General features: G+C 37.2%; 1 long non-coding RNA gene across 1 annotated transcript; it reads left to right on the forward strand.

Annotated features, from left to right (window-relative positions):
* Nucleotides 1-292: 292 nt before the first annotated feature.
* Nucleotides 293-5,767, forward strand: LOC144287872 (uncharacterized). The gene is made up of 3 exons (XR_013355679.1): nucleotides 293-736; nucleotides 3,274-3,375; nucleotides 3,711-5,767. It is a non-coding gene; the product is annotated as an uncharacterized LOC144287872 (long non-coding RNA).
* The last annotated feature ends 14,882 nt before the right edge of the window (nucleotides 5,768-20,649 follow it).

A 20,649-nucleotide genomic window follows, 5' to 3' on the forward strand; every position in this document is an offset into this window, starting at 1 on the left:
CAGAATACGAGCATGGATTGGGGCATCTGAATGCCTGGGTTTGAATCCTAGATCTGCAATTTATTAGTTATATAACCTTGGGCAAGTTATATAAATTCTCCATGCTTCACTTTTTCCATCAGTACAGTGGAGATAAAAATATATCAACACAGGTTTGAACTGCATAGGTCCACTTACATGTATATTTTTTTTGGTAAATACAGTACGATACCGTAAATATATTTTCCTTATGGTTTTCCTAAAAACATTTTCTTTTCTCTAGTTTATTTTATTGTTAGAATACTGTATATAGTACATATAACATACAAAATATGTGCTGATTGACTTTTTATCTTATTGGGAAGGCTTCCGGTCAACAGTAGACCATTGGTTAATTTTTCGAGAGTGAAAAATTGTACAGCACCCCTAGCCCCTACATGGTTCAAGAGTTAACTGTTTTTTACTCCATCGGGTGGTAGGAGAATTTAATGGATTAGTACAATCAAAACAGTGCAGTGCATATTTAGAATAAGTACTGTCTTATATGTTTGTCTTAATTTGTATTTTGTATTTTTGTTCAGTCATATGTTAAACAATAGAAAGTAGAGGACAGTCTTTCTTCTTTTTAGCCATCCCCAACATGCCAAGAGAGAACTAAGAATAAAGAGGCATTTAACTACTGCTTACGGATTGGTTGTGTCACAAAACTAAAATGTCTCTTCTAATCTGCTAAACGGCAAGAAAAATTTCCATGAAGGTCAGTTCCAGAGTTAGTAGGTTAGAAGGATGTTGTTGAATCTAATGAACATCTTTAATATCTAAGCAGAAGTCAACAGAAAAATGGGTGTCTGCACAACTCATTGTTTCCGAGACTTAGAACTCTTGTCCATAGTCCACACTGCTGCCACTAGATAGGTGATACAGCACCCACTTATCTCTGATTTTGTCTTTGGCCTCTCTTCTTACTAGCAAAGAAAAAAGTAAAGGTAAACTAGGTCAATGGAATGTGTAAACTAGGACCGCAAAAGGGAATTGCATAGGGGTGCCTGGCTGGCTCATTTGGGTGGAGCATGCAGCTCTTGATCTTAGGGTCATGAGTTCAAGTCCCATGAGAGCTTACTTAAAGAAAAAAAGGGGGAATGCCTGGGTAGCTCAGCAGTTGAGTGTCTGCCTTTGGCTCAAGTCGTGATCCTGAAGTCCTGGGATCGAGTCCTACATTGGGCTCCCTGCATGGGGCCTGCTTCTCCCTCTGCCTCCATCTCTGCCTCTCTCTCTCTCTCTCTGTGTCTCTCATAAATAAATGAATATAATCTTAAAAAAAGAAAAGAAAGGGAGTTGCACTAAATAGAAAAAAACTCAGCTTTCATGTTTGTAGGAGCCATTTTTCTCTGTCTCTTTTTTTTACTTTTCCTTGAATATTCAAGGATTTTGTGGCCCTTAGCTTCATATCTGAATTACAAAGATTTCATGCTTTAAACTAGTTTGACATGGTATGATGTATTCTTGGTTATCACTCTTTTCCAAAAATTTCAAATGAAAACTAAGTTGTTATCCACCATTATAACAAAGAGGTGTAAACAGCCCTTATTTTTAAGCCACTTTTTAATGTTTTACTGGTATGTTAAATGATTCCTCATCTTCCTGAATTTCCATGGCTCCAAACACAGGAGTAGAAATGTAGTACATATGTGTAAACATATTTTTATTATTCTCACAACAGATCTCTTTGTCAATGGTAGTGATATTTTGATATTCCAGTGCTGCCCTTTGATGTACTTTCCAGAAACAGGAAGAAATAATCTAGGCTGAGACCACTACATGGGTCCCTTTTTGTAGGAGGCCCAATCTTGTAGAGTTAGTACCTAGCCATCAGCAAACCATCCTTCATCAGGACCACCCAAAAATGGGAGAATGAGTGAAAAATGATGAGCCTTGTCTATTACTAAGAAGTTGCATGGACCTTCTTTTATGTCGGGACAACTTATGTCATTTTTTCATTATCCTCACGATACAGGTGGAGAGGTTTAGAAGGTAGAAGTCATCTAAATTCCAGAAATACAATAATATTTTAGTCCTTGAAGGAGTTTTAGAAACCAAGCTAATCTGGGAGCAGATCTGGCCTGGAGTGAGTCATAAGTTTGGCTGAGACAGACGCTGGAAGAGCAAGTAGTTGGGACAAGGGAGTGGATAAGTTAGGGTAAAGGAAAAAGATGGAAATTTGGTAACATAGCTATTATCATAATTGCTTAAAATGTGTTATCTGAGCTATTAATATTATTAGCTATTATAACAGTTTCTTTCTACATAGCAGTAGCAAGATGACACCTAGGATCCTATGAGTTTACACAGGATTCTACTGCTGTATTTCCTATTCTCACTGGAAAATTAAATATAATTTTGATTTTATAGAAAAATATTACATATACAAATGGATAATAAATATAAATACAAATAAATATTTGTATATATCATAAATCTACAAATAAGATAAATACAATTATATCTATAAATAAAATTATATATATAATGGAAAAAAGAAACCCAGTCACACCAATGTAAATCATGGTTTTATTGTCTACAACAATTTCTGTAGCTTCACATAGATATTAGAAGGATATGTACAAGAATTATAATGACTTTTCTAAGATAGTTTAATTTAACTGAACAACTGATATAAAAAATAAGCCTCATGTAAGAAAGTCACACTGTTCTTTGGCTCAATAAATCCTGTTTTAAAAATAATTGTTTTCTATGGACGCTGTCCTAGAACCCTCACATACTACAACATTTTCAATGTAATTCCATTTAGATCCAGATTTTTAATGTTAGTTTAACGGCAGTTCAGAGCTAATCTCATTTCTCTTTTAGAAAGCAAGTATCAAGACAATTTTCTATTGGAACAGCTTCTAGAGGTCACTCAACAAATTCTGTTTCTGCTCTTTCTCTCCTTGTTCAACCTTCTTCTTTGACCTAAATACACTTCTGTTGGACTCTAAGATTCAGAACATCTGTCTACAACTTTTGCAGATTCCCTCTGGAGGCCCATTTTTGCAGCTTATTGTATATTGCTAACCACAGTAGAAGCCATGAACACATCTAGTTTCCCTACAGGTCCCAGACTCCCTGATTGTCAGTGACAGCGATTTATGCTCTTATGACCACTCACTGCTATAATGCATTTAGATTTTATGTCATTAACTCATGGATCCAGTGATGTTTGTGTAATTCAACTGAGTGGACAACTGTCTTTGTTTAAAACATTTTCAAAAATGTTTTTCTCTTTACATTTTTCAGAGCTCCAGACCCCTGAAAGTCATAATGCTTATTCATATGATTTAGACCCAGCAATGTTACAAGCTGAGGCAGATGTGGCGTCAAACACCAGAAAAGCATCTTGTATGGCATTTTATATTATCATGAAAATATTGACTACATAGCTATATAAATAGAGTGGCCTCTTTAACTATTTGCTTTGTAACCTTTACCTTATCATACTATCATATAAGACATGATAGAAATATAATTGAATTAATTTATGTGGGTGGACTATTAGCATGGCATATTATTATAATTCTCCTTAAATGACTTTATTTTTTTTTATTTTTTATTTTTCTTATCTTTTTTTTTTTTTTTCTTAAATGACTTTAAGGGCCAACTCTGACTTAGAACCCAAGTATCTTGCTTCACTGAATGTCATTTTGTCTGAAGATTCTCCCATTATCTGGTTTCAGACAGGGAAACAAGCTCTGGAGATAGTGGACATTCTAATGTGAATGTTTGGAATGGCCATGATTTTGGTTTGGTGCATGGAGGTAAAAGCTTGAAGTCGTTTACTTTGGAAAGACATTGTTGTCAACTAAGAGAGACTTAATTGGAACCACGCTGATGACAGTACCACTAAGAATGAGAATTCCAAACAGCAAAAGCACCTCTGACATGGATTTTTGGAAGTGGTTCAAAGATTTAGTGTAAAGCACAGTGGGTTTGGAATGAAAGAGAGCTACGGAACAACTGTGTGATTCAAAAGTTAAATGCTATGAGGCAAAGATAAGGGCAGGGAAAAGCTGAAAGGGGTAGATTATAGTAAGTCAAGGGATAAAGAAGCGAGAGAGTAAAAATAAGTACATGAGTAGGTTTGTGAAATTAATGATTCTAACTGGCTTGTTGAGCTCAGAGAAAAGTAATAATCCTTGGTGAATAGGGAAACGGATAGCCATTCAGGTACGACAGCTTCTTTTATTCCATTATCTGTTCTTACATTTGTGGCAGAGAACAGGCAACCTAATTCTTTTATGTGTTAGTCTGTATCATTGTAAACTGAATCTATTTATTTAGGGAATCTACGATCCAGGGAGATATTGACACTTCAGTGCTTTGAAGCTCTTCGGAAGAACACAATTAATTGCATATTTATTTAGTAGGGTAATCATTCCTTGTTTCAACAAAACAAAACAAAATCCAAATAACTAAAACATTTAAAAAGATTTTCAAAGATCTGGAAATAAACAACGAAGTTCAAAATTAAACTTGAAAACAGAGGCTGTTTCTCTCTTTGTGCAGTCAGTACCAAGCCCAGTGTCTGGCACATTTTAGGCACTCTGCTGTTTAGGAGTTTGATCAGAAACAGTTTTGAAAATGACTAAATTAGTTTCTTTTGGAATAAAAATTCACTTCGTCAGAGGCATTTTGTGAGTGGAGTTAGTCATGTTGAGCATGGTGATTTTGTTTCATCAGGAATAAACTCATCTGTCATTGCTTTGTATTTTCTAGAGTGATCTAAGAATGATATGTAATGCTATCTAAGCCCCTTGCCTGGGACTGGGCCTAGCGCCTTGCTTCTAATGACTAGACTATGGCAAGAGTACAGAGATATCATTTCTGAAATTATGTTACTAAGAGACTGTGACCTCCATTGTGGTGTTCTCTTGCACACTCCCTGGGATCACTTGCCCTAGGGAAAGCAAACTGCCATGTTGTGAGCAGTCCTATGGAGAGACCCATTGGGCATACTGAGGAGCTGAGGCCAACAGTACAGGCGGATCTTCAGCCTGGCTATAATAATTGTAAGTGAACTTAAAGCCTTCATCCCCACTTGGGGTTGGGGCTTACCATATTCCAGCTGACAGCTTGACTGCAAGCTCATGAGAGGCCCCGAGTCTGAGGGACCCAGCTAAACTATACCTGGATGCCTGACCCACAGGAACAATGAAAGAATAAATGTTTGTTATATTAAGGAGCCAAATATGGGAGTGATTTGTTATACATCAAGAGATAATAAATACACTCTTAAGTAAAAAAAAAAAAATTGCTTGGGTAAAATGTTTAAAAAAATAGAGTTGCTTTCCTCTAACATTTTTAATTTTTGTTCCAGAGGGCTCTAAAGACAGAGAAGGAAAGAGAGGAGGGAAGAGAGAGAAGGATTGATTCTGTTTCCTCCCACTCCATCAAGGACATAATGCTGTATCTCCCCTATCTCCTAAGATAGCAGTTTGGGAAAGCTAAATTGAGTGCATGGTTGCTTCCAAACATGTCTTCCAGTATATGAAGGCTAGTTATGTAGAATAATATAACAAATTAGTCTGTATATTCTTAGTGTACAGGATAAGAGAATATAAGCTTATAAAACAAAAATTGTAGTATCCTAAATCAATAACAGGTGGCACATGAATATTTTCAAAAGAATTTGGAAAAATATGAGAAAAGACTATGAACCAAGGACTAAATTTACATTTTTGTAAAGTTTATTGTATATCATTTCATTTTATGTCATTTTACTATTTTATAACGATCTGTTTACACTAATAAATGCAAATATCTGCTAACATAGGTAAACTTGGTTGTGACTATTTTAGAAATCCATATTGCATTTCACCTGCCTATATATACCAATTTTTAAAATACATTTTATTTTTATTTATTTAAAATTTTTAAAAATACATTTTGAAAGATTTTATTTCTTTATTCATGGGAGACACAAAGAGTGAGAGAGAGAGGCAGAGACACAGGCAGGGGGAGAAGCAGGCTCCCTGCAAGGGGCCCGATGCGGGACTCAATCCCGGGACCCAGGATCACACCTTGGGCCAAAGGCAGATGCTCAACCACTGAGCCACCCAGGCATCCCGATTTTTTAAAATATTTGTCCTGTATCTCCTCGTAGTAAATTAACAGTATTCCACAGGCTTTGGTGATACTAGGGAGTTAAATTCTCCTCAAAATGATACTGTTTTTGGGCCTTTACTATCTGAGGGCATACTGAATTTTATTAACTCTGAAACTTTTTGGAGTAGACAGAAATATTTTGTTTTTTTCCTTTGTTCTTGCCACATAATTTTCTCTGAAACAGTTATTTTTATGGCATGCCATTTCAATATGAATATTCTAGAAGTTAATTGCAAAGATCATAAATTCAATAGCTGTGAAAAGCACACTGAAACCGATGGTATCTTTCTAATCAAAGACAGAATCTGAAGAAAACATTTTTTTCTTCTTATTCTACTCATGACAATCCACACTTATTTGTTACAATCTATAGGCACTGTCTGAATATCTCTAATGCCCTTTTTATTCATTCAATGAGGGGTTTCCAAATTCAACTAGTCCATGAAGATTTAATAGAAGTAATAATCATTGTCATCCTTTAAACTCGTAGAGTGCTTTATAGTTTACAAAATATTTTTACATCCATCATTCCATTAGTGCCTCCCAATGGCCCTGGACTTAGGAAGGGCATTTGTTATTATTCTCATTTCATGGAGGATAAAACTTAAGCTAAGAGAGTTTAGGTGATTCCTCAAATCACAGCGTTTGAATGTGTTATGCTTGGGTTCCAAATCCATCTACTAACTACTAGCCTAGCCATCATTCCACAGAGCAGTTTTCTTATATAAATCCCTGACAGGAACAGTCCTACCACATTTGCGGTTAATAATAGGTGCCCAACTACAGAATGATTCACAGAAGTGCTCTAGCTTTTGAATGGCTCAGATGGAGTGTCAATGAGTATACAATCATTTAAACCAAGACCCAAGTTTTACTCCACCTGCAACTATTAATGAGACTTAGTAAATACATGTATTTAATTCTCGTTGGGTTTGTGACTCCATTTACTCACCTCCAGTTTCAGTTCAAAGTGTATTTAGTATTAGAGGAATTGGCATGTTTATTTTCCTAAACCAGGGAGTGTCCAGTTAAAATTCAATCCAGGACTTGATTGATTGCTTTATTGGTAGCAAGGAGTCAGTTTTTGCAAAGATGTGCTCGACACTAAGTGCTTTGAGAGTTGTGAGGACCAGGACAAGTCAAGCACCCAGGGGAGACATAATGTTTATGCAGCCTACCCTCCCTACCACCTGGCCCTGGTGCGAGGTTGGATGTGTCTGTAACATGACTTCCTGGCTATGACAGGATTCCTACTGGCTGAGCTGAAAAGGATTTCATTCTAATGTGCACATTTTAAGTGTTTGGCAACTATTTGTTAAAAATAAATAAATACATACTTTCATAATTGAAAACCGCCACAGACCCAGAGGAAATGTGGTTTACACATCCCTGCGGCTGTACTTGTTACTTTATCAGAATTCCCTTGGAATTGAAGTGTCTGGTAAGTACGAGTTTGAATACCCTTCACATTTGGGATTCCTGTGTCCTGATTAGTGGTAGGAAAACACCTGCCCTGTGGTGACAGGCAGGAAAGGATTTCTGTGGGTCTCTGGAGGAGCCAGGTTTTGGTATGGGGTGAATTTTTGGCTCAGAAGTGTCTGGTTCAGCCAACATTTTTTTTTAAAGATTTTTATTTATTCATGAGAGACAGAGAGAGGCAGAGACATAGGCAGAGGGAGAAGCAGGCTCCATGCAGGGAGCCTGATATGGGACTCGATCCCAGAACTCCAGGATCAGACCCTGAGCCAAAGGCAGACGCTCAACTGCTGAGCCACCCAGGTGTCCCTCAGCCAACACTTTTGATCATTTACCCAAGAGGGAGTGATTGAGTGGGAAGCACCAAGATTGACCAAAATTATAATTCAGCATTTACTTTTTCAAAGTCCTTTGTGATTGCTAATGAACTGTTCCTCAGAGTGGGCCTGAGAGGAAGGTCAGCATCTCTGTCTCCATTGTACAAGTGAGGAAACAGACTCAAGATGTTAAGTGACTCATTCAAGGTCACATGAGAAGTTCACTGAGGAGGAGGCTTGTTTGAACTTTAGGAACTGGCTGTCTACAGCTGGGCTTAGGATATTAAGGAGGGGGTGAGATTCCCAAGGGGAGTTCACTCTTCCTGGGGCTCTGTTCTCTAAATGTGAGTTGATGCAGGTCTGAGATCTTCTGATGAAATGAGTGCAAACATCCCCACGCCTGAAGGATGTCAAAATGGCACTGACGGCTAGAAGAATAATTCTGGGAACACACAGTCTGGCCTGTCCTGAGCTGTGATTATGCAATTCTGTTCATGAAGATAATTTCTAGAGTTCCAGGGCCTTTGCTCTCACTTTTCAGCAAATCTCCCAGGAAACCTTTTCCTGCAAGTCAGGTTCCTATTAACTTTCCTTTTAGATTCTCCTTCAATTAAAATAAACATAATGCCATAACCTGTTTTTGTTGTTTCAAGGAAATGAAGCAACTGTTCCTCCCTAATCAGTGCTTATGAGAGACAGAGAGCTTTTGGAGTCATGGTGCTGAGGATATTTCTTCCTCTGAGCTCCCCAAACCATGTGCAGACCTTTATTTTTGCATTTACATTATAATGGCTACTTTCTCTGCACTTTCTGGGGAAATTTTCACTACTTTTGTGTCTAAGATCTTGTACCATACCATAGGCACTTAGTATTAAGTGCTTGTTCCTAGAAAAATAAATTTAGGTCCCCTCCCCTGCTTTTATGTGGTGTTTGTTTAGTTTTTATACAAATGGCCAAACTGCTTCTTTCCAGGAAGGAATAATAGGAGAGTGATAAAGGGGAAAAGAGGAGAAAGGAAAAAGTGGAATTGAAGTAAAGGGGGTAAGTACCAGATACTATCTGGAAGCTTTTTTTTTTTTTTTAAAGATTTTATTTATTTATCAATGAGAAATACACACAGAGAGACAGGCAGAGACACAGGCAGAGGGAGAAGCAGGCTCCATGCAGGGAGCCTGATGTGGGACTCTATCCCGGGGACTCCAGGATCCCACCCTGGGCCAAAGGCAGATGCTCAACCGCTGAGCCACCCAGGCTTCCCTGTGTGGAAGCTTTATACATTATCTTCCGTAACTTCAGATGCTCATATATTTTTTTAAATTTAAATTTAATTTTAAAAACGTTTTTAAATTTAAATTCAATTTTCCAACGTATAGTATAACACCCAATGCTCATCCCATCAAGTGTTCTCCTCCTCAGTGCACGTCATCCCATTACCCCATCCCCCTGCCCACCTCTCCTTCCACAACTCTTTGTTTCCCAGAGTTAGGAGTCTCTCATGGTCAGATGCTCTTATTAATAACCCTACTTTGTAGATGAAGCAAAGAAGAGGCAGAGGGAAAGGAAATGGGCAGATGGAGATAGTATTGGCTGACGAGGTGCAAATATATCCAACATTTGTAGTTTTAATTAATTATAATAGAACAAAGTTAGCTTCATGTCAAACAACACATCTTTCCCCAGCCAAATTCTGAGATGGCCCCAATGCCAATAAGAGAATTACCTGGAAATTCTGCAATTGCTGGTTTCAAGGGACTTGGTCTACAAACTGTGGCTGGGTCAATATCCCATTTGCCTCCCTTCCAAGAGCATTCTAGATTTTTTGATGTGGTCTTTAGTTTTAGAGTGTGGGGTGAGGAGTGTTGTCCCCATTACTGGCCAGCCCATCATCTATTTTTATTTTTCATTTATCTTAGCCTAGCCCCTAAAACCAATATTGGGAACATTTAGGTATTAATTCTTGAACTTTTCTAATGGGAGGCTTAGTCACGGTTCCACAGCAGAAGTATTTGAAGAGAAAGACCTTTGGTAATTAAGAGGTTGAGCAGGTGCTTCATATGAGGTGAGCCCGCATATTATGAAGTAACTGTGATATAATTAGCCACTATATTGGAAGAGGAGTGAGATCTGAATTCCATGTTTGTATCTGCCATTTACTAGCTATGCTGAGCAAGTTACTTCTTGTTCTTCAGTTTTTTTCACTTGCAAAATAGGGGTGATATTTATATTAGAGAAGTTATGAGGACTGAAAAATAAAATATTAAAAATAACCATCAAATTGACAAGGGAGGGAAAGAAAACAAAGCAGAGGAAAATCCTTCAGAAAAAAGTGCCAACGGATAAACGTGGAAAAAAGGATAAAATTAGAAAAGCCCCATTTTAGGGTCCTTAATATCATAATCGATTCACGTGAGTATGATTTGTGGTTGCTAAAGTCATTGGGTGAAAGGGTGTTGAGGAAGAGGGTATTTTTATGGTTCAAACTGAAACAGAGAAGATGTAAGTTTACTATGGAGAGGTCAAACGGTCTCTACCTTTACCAAATGGGCAGGTTTGTGACTTCCAGAGGGACAGAGTGACCTTATATGTTACTATATGATCAATCATGGGGTATCCAGTACCACCTGTGCACTATTCTGGCCAAACATGTTTGATCTAACTGTAACGGAACCTCTCACCTAATTGCCAGTTTAAGGAAATACAAAGTTGTGGGGGGTACAAATTAAACTGAGCCTTGCTGATACAACTAGTTACATCTAGAATATGGGATAGTCTGTGCAAGACGACTAGACTTGAATCCTTTATTTTTTTTAATTTTTTAAAATTTATTTATGATAGTCACACACACACACAGAGAGAGAGAGAGAGAGAGAGAGAGGCAGAGACACAGGCAGAGGGAGAAGCAGGCTCCATGCACCGGGAGCCCGACGTGGGATTTGATCCCGGGTCTCCAGGATCGCGCCCTGGGCCAAAGGCAGGCGCCAAACCGTGCGCCACCCAGGGATCCCGACTTAAATGCTTTAAAGAAGTTCAATATTATGGGGAAAAAAAGCCGGGAGGGGGATCGTTCTGAATTAAAAGAGAATAAGGAGCTATAACAACTCCATGAAGTATATAAAAATAGCAACAATGTCAGTGGCAAATGAGCCATCGGATGACCTTTTTTTTTTTTTCTTTTGGTAAGGGCTATTAGGAAAATGTGAATATAATTGGATCTAGGTGATATTTATGGAATTTTTGTTCTATAAAAATTCAATAACAATGAAAAAATTTTGGTCATAAAATAACATTGTGTTATATTTGAGAATGTTCTTATGCATACATATACACAGAGAAAGAGAAAGCAAATGTGGAAATATATGAATTATTGTTGAATCTAAATGGAAGGTATATGAATGTTCATAATGCTATTATTTTCAAGTTGAGTTTGGATTTTCTCATGAGCTAGGAAAGCCAAAAAAAAAAAAAAAGAAAAAGAAAAAAGGAAAAGGAAATATATGTAAGACACTCAAATTATAAATCAATGAAGAATATAAGCTGTATTTAATGTATCAATATATTTCTAATGTACTATAATGGAAATTGTTGACTAATTTGTTGAGAAAGACAGGAAAAGCTTATCCCACAGGAAACAGAAATCACATAGAAAAAATAAAAACCTCAACAGTTCAAAGACTTATCAAAGGAAATATATAAAACTATTTTCTTTCTGAGCATAAATTTTATTAGATTTACAAATTGGTCTGTCATCCTGTTGGTCTGAAGGCAAATCTAGATAATGATTTTTAAAAAAGATTCATTTATTTATTTTAGAGAGAATGAGGGAGAGAAGGAAAGAGGGGAGAGGGAGAGGCAAAAGGAGAGGGAGGGAATCTCAAGCAGATTCCCTGTTGAGTGCAGAGCCCTACCAGGGCTCTATCTCATGACCCCCAGATCATGACCTGAGCCGAAATCAAAGTGTCAGACACTCAACCAATTGATCTACTCAGGTGCCCCTAGATAATGATGAAAAACACAAAAACTTATATTAACAGTACAATGTGTTAGTAAAGCGTTCCTTATTTTCTTAATCTGAATGCACCCACAGTTGTATAGATATCCACACCAAATACATCTGATCATCTGACTATATTCACACTATTTTGGAAGGTAAATAAGCCAAGAATTTCTGCCTCAATAAATCAGTGAAGAAACTTGGTCTTTGATGGTATGGGGGTTACAAATGTAGAACTAGAACAAAGTATTACTCTCTGCTTAATTATGGGGAATGGAGAAAATTTTGTATCAGATTTACTTGCCAAAAATACCCTAGATTAGTAATCCAATCTTCTATATTATTATAAGATATTTTGAAATTGCTTATGCCAAAGTTGTGAAAAACCAGCTTGGGTTTATTTATTTATTTATTTATTTATTTATTTATTTTTATTATTTTTTTTTTAGCAGCTTGGTTTTAAAAGTTATTAGCTATGGTGTCCTAGTAGAGCATGTTATTATGACATCCCTCCATCGAAGCTGCCATATTGCCTCTATAAGAACAAATGCAATAGGGCATACACTTGTAACACGAAGCTAGATATTTTCTCTGAGGAAAATAAGGAAGAGAAGAAGTTGAAAAGATTTTGTGTTGCAAATATTTAGGTGGAAATCCAAAATTTATTAATTTTATGCTATCATTTATTGAAAAATTAAAGGGTTGCTAATATTTCAAAAAATGAATTACATAGATATACTTCAGTGTTTTGCTAAACATTGATTTTAATTATCTGTATCTCTTTCTTATGATCCTCTCTTCTCTTTTTTCTGTTTTCCATTAGTTTTGTGTGATTTGGGAAAAAATGTGCTGTGGATATGTCTATGAAATCAAGTTTTTTTATTTAATTTTAAAAAGTGAAGTGAAAATTTTAAAAAGTGAAGTGAAATATAAATATATTAACAACGAACAACTAAGCAAACCTGAAATGCATCAGTATTTGCACAGATTTTTTTTCTGTGTCTATCGGTCAAAATAATAAATTCTGTTTTTCCCTGGAACTTGCTAATTGGTACTATTATGACACTTCAAGAAAATCAGAAATCTAAGGGTCAGAATTGCCCATAGCAAAAAGCTTTCAAATAATTATCATCAGAAATATTCTCTTAAAAAATGAAGGGTGAGCACATTAATCTGGAATCATCAGACATGAGTTGCTACCACATAGGTGACTTTTCCAAATAAACTTTTAAGTGTAATGAACTTTAAAGGAGATTATCACTTTGAATGGAATGTGTGTATATCCTTTCATATAAGATTTAATATGCGGAATACAAGATAATGTTTACCAAAAGAGTCAAAAGATTCAAGGTTATCATTATTAACAGTATGCCTTTAATCTGCATAACATTTTATGGTGTGTAGATGGTTTTCTTCATATACATACTTTCTCATTTGATTTTTACCCCAGCTTTATGCTAGAGGTGGAGTGGGTATCAGAATTCCTGTTTTATAGAAGAGGAAACTGAGGCTCAGGGTGGCTACGTGACTTTCTGAAGGATCTCTCATAAGTGACAGAACAAGAAAGCAAACAGAGGTCTTCTGGCTTCAAGCCTAGTATTCTTTCCCATAAACAGCACTGCCTCTCTGGACCAGTGATTACACAGCAGTGTTTGCAAAGATAATGAAGTGGTAACATGGACCATTTTTTCTTACTTTAAAAACCCTCAGACTCCTAAGGTTTTATGTTCTTGCATTTGCTTTTTATAGTTTTTGCTGCACACTGCCTGGCATATAATAAGCATTTAGCCATTGTTCCTATGAATCTGTCAGCTGTCTTTTGTAGTATACCTGGCACTAGAGGCTTATCATCTTATTAATATTCATTCAGTCAGTCATGCATGTGTGCTTCATTCATTCATACATACATTCAACATATACTTATTAAGAATATGTATGTGCCAGGGCACCAGACTGGCTACTGAACCCATAAGAAAGCTTAAAATTTAGAAGCTTACATCAACCCATTGTCACTCAAATGTGAGACTTCTTGTCCCCCTCAAACAAAGTTACTTTGAAGAAGATGGCAGTGAGAATATGTATTAGTTTGCTGGAGCTTCCATAACAAAATAACACCAGGTTGGGTGGTTCAGACAACAGAAACATATTTTCTCACAGTTCTAGAGGCTGGAAGTCCAATAGCAAGGCGTGGGCAGGTTGGAGTCTTTCAGAGGCCTCTTTCCTTGGCTTGAAGATGGCTACCTTCTTGCAGTCTCTTCACATGGTTGCCCTCTGTGTGCATGCCCCTGGTGTTGCTCTGTGTCTAAATTTCCTCTTTTATAAGGACACCAGTCATATTGGATTAGGTCCCCCCTGTTTGACCTCATAGTATCTTAATTACTTCTTTAAAAGGCCCTATTTCTAAATACAGTCATATTCTGAGGTACCAAGGGTTAGGGCTTTGGCATATGAATTTTCAGTTCATAACACTGTTAAAATCACTTTCCATGGACAGCATATTATATGTCAGCAATTTCTAGGTACCTGTATTAACACTAACCCTAACAACAGCCCTATAATTTAGGGTACATTTGAAGACCTGCTCAAAACAACTAAGTAACTTCTGTGCAGTGCAGTTCATATGTGGCAGCGCCTGGATTTGAGCCCTTCCAATGTGACCTGGCATTCTTTGATGTTTATTTTACGGTGTGGAAGTCTTTTCTAATCCCAGTTCTTGCCTTTCTGGATAACTGAGCTTCTGGGATATGTATCCTTCCTAAGCGGTATGAGGCAGACTAGTAGGATATTAGTACACACTCATGTTATCATTCTCACTTTTTTAAAAAAAATTTCTTGCAGAATATTTTTTCTTTTTTTTTCAACCAGCAATTATTGTGTGCGTGTACCATGTGCCCAACAAGGTATATGAACTTTTATAGGCAATGACAGCTGTAGATTTGCTTATTTCCTGCACAAAGGATTGCTTAGTTAATTGGCCATCTGGCTTTAGTTTTTGTTGCTGTTGTTGTTGTTGCAATGAGGATTGAAACAATCCTTTACAATTCGTATTTTTATCCACATCCCTGTGGTCCAGGAGAAGCAAAGTATGAAAAGGATCAATAAATGTTTGTGGAATGAATTATGATCATGTTAAGCAGAATTTCCAGTTTATTTTATTTAGCAGCTCTATGATCGTGCTATTTTTTATGTGATGTATTTGTGAAATCGTCTAGAACCTCAGTCTGCATTGTAGTAGTCAATATGAATGTGATTTTCTCCAGTCTTGTCCGCCCTTTAGCCAGCCAACCCACCACACTGCAGCCACTGGGCACCAGTGCAGCATAGCAGCCTGTCCAAAATGTAAACTGTGACTACAGGAAACCCAGTCCTTGGCAGATAGCTAAGACCATCAGAAACTGTCTCTCTCTTCTCATCTCCTGTCCTTTGTCACCTCAACATTGATGCAGAACATTTTTCTTGTTTCTTTTCCATAACGGTGGCCTCATCTTAGTTCATAGCTGGCACAGAATCATCCCTGCATTTCTCTCAATTTGATATTACTATCAGACATGCTCCCATTTAAAAGTTTTTTTGGACTTAATTTATGAATAACTGTAGTATATAACACAACTAAATATTTGATAACTAATGTTGGCTGACTTGTCCTACCTCAGTTAATGCTCATAAATTCAGACAGTGAAGAAGTATTTTAGACAAAATACTCAACGCCTGATGTGAGCAGAAATAATTTGAAATATTTATTTTATACTACATAAGGCGAATATAACCTAGTTAAATTATCTCAGATTTAAAATAATCAATAAGTATTTTCAATTCAGAGAGAATGTTAATACATCATTTTATGTTGTTGGATAATGTGAAATCTAATATGCTTTGCCATTTCCAGGAATTCCTCCCTGGGCTCCTCTGCCTTCAGTTATTCTAGTCTGATGGGTGGACCTAAAGCAGTGTTGTAGTTGGCTAGTGGCCAGTTGTATTTCCTTATGCGTCCTCCACTACTCAAAAGCATTTCTCCAGTGATCTACATAGTAAATAGATGCTAGTTGTCCATCATCCTAAGAGAACCTGTCTTCTCAAGGAACACTTTAGATTTTCCTCTCTTCCCTCTTCCTATCTTGATATTGATTTGTATTTTACTGGATGTTAATAATTAGAGGCTTAGAGATAGTTGCACTTCCCTGATAACTAGCTAGACATTGTCTTTGTTGCTATTAGCAAATCATCTAAGTATACCAAAACACTATAGTAAAACTTCAATAAGCTATAATGTTTAGTGAATAGTTAATTGATTTAATTTGTGAATAAAACAGAAATCCTTGCCCTCTTTTTTTTTTTTTTTTTTTTTTTGAAATCCTTGCCCTCTTGAAAAAAATCTGGTTTAGGCTTTGCGTTTTAAATATTTTGTATAACTTTCCTAGTTCTCATCAATAAATCTATAGTGTGTATGTATATATATGGTACACACACATAGCATGTAAGAAATATAACAGACTTGTCTATTCAAGATCTTTGTTCAAATAGCCTAACCATAAATTCTTAAATTCCTATGGCCTGACTGAATGGATGAATGAATGAAGGGGTGAGACACTGAGGGAACACAGCTTAGATGCATTTTTATTTGTTTTTGAGGTTAAATCTCTGTTGTCTTTGGTTTTGGTTTGCTCTTCCTAAGTAGATATCAGGGAAGAGAAATTCGGTTGAGTAGTCAGTTATTTGGATTTGGATGTTAGTAACTGAGATAAGAGATTTGACTTAATATGGTCTGAATGATAGCTTTGCTGCATAATGGATAATCCTGGGTAAATTACTCAACCTCTCTGATTTTTTTTTAACTTTCTATTGAAATGGGCATGAAAATGGTACCCGTCCATAAGGTTTTTGTAAAGATTAAGTGACGGAAAGTAGTTAGAGTCTTAAGCCAATGCTGTCCATATATGGCAGCAATCATTATTATCTCGCACAATGATATTTACAATAGAATTTGGCAGGTTTAGCTTGTCCCTGTTTCGTTTCCTTCTTTGTCGAGCACTGCCAGGGACCCCACTAAAGGCTGCCAGCTGGCTGGCACTCCTTCCTGCTGGGCTGGACCCAGGGCAGCTGCATCCCCAGCTTCCTTTGGGAAGTGGGTGTTGGTTGGAGAGACCAGCTTGGTTAAAACTGTTCTCATAGCTCAGGAACTTGACACATCTGCAGTTTTCCAGATTCCAGATTCCAGGAGGCAAAGGGGTATATACCTGAGGTTACTTGCATTCCTCCTCTATAACTTAATTCCACATTCTTATTTTGCTCTCCAGCTAAAGATACTGGAATCTTAAATATCCGAATCACTTCTATGGTAAGAGAGGATCTCTTGGACTGTATGGAAACCCAGTACTCTAGATAAGGTTAAGTCTAAAATAGACTAAATCAAGAGTAAGGAAAACAGAAATCAAAGAAGTTGAACATATAACCAACATTCCAGGTGCCATATTTCCTTGATTCTTTTCCACCACATCAAAGCTAGACACAGAGAGGAGGCCTGGGAGTACTTTCTGACTTTTTGGTGATCAGAGAGGCAACACCTTTTTCTTACTTCCCATCTCACTCTATTATAGAGTGCTACTGGGATCAGATTCTGGCCCATTAGGGTTTTACTTATTCCAGTTTTCTTATATATGTGAGGAATGGGAGTAGAGTAAGCATGATATTCACAAAAAATGGATTTTAGTATGAAGACTGAGGTGTGAATATTAACTAATATTAGTTATTAGTTTCCATTTTCTTATCTGTGAAACATGGTTAACAATAGCACTTGCCTCCTAGGATTGTGAGAATTAAATAAAGCAATGCCTAGACCAATCGAGTCAGTCCATTCCTTTCTCCGTTCATTCTGCCCTCCTCCATCTCTGTCCATCCCTCCTTCCTTTCATTTTTCCATTCTTCCCTCCCTCTCTCCCTCCATCTGTCCTTCTGTTTATTCAGTCAATACTTCTGACAGTTTTCTTTCACCTGCCCTTGCAATTCTGTAATTAAAATACAAAGTTTTAGCCAAAGAAATGATGTTTTTGACCCTGGAATAAGGAACAACATTTTAACCAGAATTACTGCCCATCTGATTGCCCTATTCCTCTTGACAGCCCTGGGCAGTGTTGACAGTTTTCCAAGTCTTAGTCACAGGAATTGAAAATTTCCTGTGTTATCAGAAATCTCCCCTCCCTGCAAACCATCATCCACATGAGACCAGAAGATGGAAACATAACTGAATGGGACATCAGCACATTTTCTGATGTTTACCCAGAGCGAAGAGACTGGGGAAATAAGCGAGCGAACCCTGGGTGTGTTGATAATCCTGGGGGAGGGGCTGTGCAGAAGCGTGAAGCTTTTAGGCAAATCTGGCCTGGGGCAAAAATGTGAATTTGACTGAGATTGTCTTCTACCTGCTGGCCTCTGAGCCTGGGATCTTGCCTCCTCCAGTAGTGTCCACTCTTCCCATCAGCTTTCACAAAGTGCTGCCTGTCATCCTTTGTGGAGCCCAGAAGAAAGTAAAAATGCTCCCCCTCCTAGGTGCCATGCATTTTAAAATAGGCATTAAAACGGTTAAGTTAGAGGAAATTTCAGCTTGGAAATGGTTGACAGCGCAGGGCAGCCTCTGCTCTGGATTTGCCTGAAGTCCAACCTTCCGATACAGAGAGGAAGGCTAAGTTGTCAAGAAGGCTAGGAAAAGAAAAGTAGATTAAGGAGGATGGCAGGCTCATGTTTCCTCTGCCCTCTACTCTCCCAGCACTCATGGCATGGCACAGTTTTAATCCTGAGCCAGAGTTTCTGTGGCTGTTCCTTTCCTTTGGGACTTGTTCACCAATTTCCAAGGAGTGGCAGCTACTGTAGCCCCTCCTGATCCTGCACCTCTACTTTTTTGGAGAGCACAGAAACAGAAGATCAGAGTGACTACTCCTTTGCTACCTCTTGAATGACTCTCTCTGCAAAATACCAATGGAACCATCTTTAACTAAGTCACACTGGGGAATGTTTATCTTCTTCTCTTTCACATCTGAAACAAATCATTTCATGAAATTCTATTAAAAGAACATTTAACAAACTATACCAAATTCCAATGAGATCATTCAAAAACTTACTCTTCTACTCTCAAACCAACCATCCTTTACATTGGGAAGATGGGCAAGAATGTATTTGACTCTCTACTTCTGATGGAAGGAACAAGCCAAAAGACCACTAGCTGTAGGTTTTATGTTCCCCTCACTGTGCTGGGTAATGTCAATGTGTGATGGTGACTTCCTCTTGAACAAATTTGATTAAAGCAGATTATGAGTAAAAGAAAAAAGTCTGAGAAAAGAACATCTTTTTATGGTAACTCACTTGTGGTTTTGAAGTGTGCTTTAAATGGTAAGATCACAGTAAGTAATTTAGCTGAAGTGTAATAATTGGGTTCCAAGTGTTAGGATTGATACATTTCATTGAAAATAGCACCCTGAGGTTTTTCCAAATTAAAGATGAAATCTAAATAAAACCTTAAATAACCCATGTGGAAATACTTTATTGTAGTTAATAACCAAGCAAAAATATGCTTATTTTGTCTGTAGACTCATTCCAACAGATTATACCTATTGTTGCTTCCATTTGAAAGGCATCTCACTTGGTTCATGTAAAAATAATAGCATTCCTAACTATTAATAGCAAATAAGAGAGACTTTTATGGACATTCATACATCATTTATAAATGACCCTTATGAATAAAGTGTTACAATGATTTCCATTAGCATAAGTTCCACAATTATGGCCTGCAGAAGAGATACATTTTTCTTTCTTGAATGCACATATAAAAAGATGTCATTTACTTTGTTGAAATTTTATCTATAATGCTTCAGTAAATTTTTATGCTATTAAATGACTGTAAACCTACATATATAGACCTGGATGTATGCTCTGGTTATATAGAGATCCATGAGGCCCTTAAGAATGTACCTCATCTGGACCCAGGGTGCATGACTTTGAGTACCCCTTGAGCGGTCCAGTTTAGAATGAGCTCAGACTTCCGGGGCTAGCCTGGACAATTGACTAGAAAATTAAAACCCCTGATGGGGATCTTTTTTCTTCTTTTCCTTTTTCCTGGCCACTCTTAATCCAGGATTTGGGGTACCAGCTTCCCTTTTTTTGAATGGATGCCCCAACTTTGGAGTAAATTACTTAGGTCAGCTTCTCTTTTTTTAAAAAAAGATTTTAGTTATTTATTAATGAGAGACAGAGAGAGAGAGAGAGAGCCAGAGACACAGGCAGAGGGAGAAGCAGGCTCCCTGCAGGAGCCTGATGTGGAACTTGATCCCAGGTCTCCAGGATCACACCCTGGGCTGAAGGCAGTGCTAAATCACTGAGCCACCTAGGGATCCTCCATTAGTTCAGCTTCTGATGGAAAGGGTAAATCGAAAGATAATTAGCTATAAGTTTTATATTCCCCTCACTCTGCTGGATACTATGATGGTGGTAACTTCCCCTTAAACAAATTTGATTAAAGCAGATTATTAGTAAAAAAAAAAAAAAAAAAAAAAAAAAAAAGTTATAGCAACTCATAATTTTCAAGTGTGCTTTATATGGTAAGAACACAATTAAGTAATCTTGTGGATGAATAATAATTGGGTTCCAAGTGTTATGATTGATGTACTGAGAATAGTACTCTGAGGTTTTCCAAGTTAAAGGTGAAATCCAAATAATTCTAAAATACTTCAACTTTGGAGC

Source organism: Canis aureus, chromosome 17, assembly GCF_053574225.1.
Source record: "Canis aureus isolate CA01 chromosome 17, VMU_Caureus_v.1.0, whole genome shotgun sequence".
NCBI classification, from domain to species: domain Eukaryota; kingdom Metazoa; phylum Chordata; class Mammalia; order Carnivora; family Canidae; genus Canis; species Canis aureus.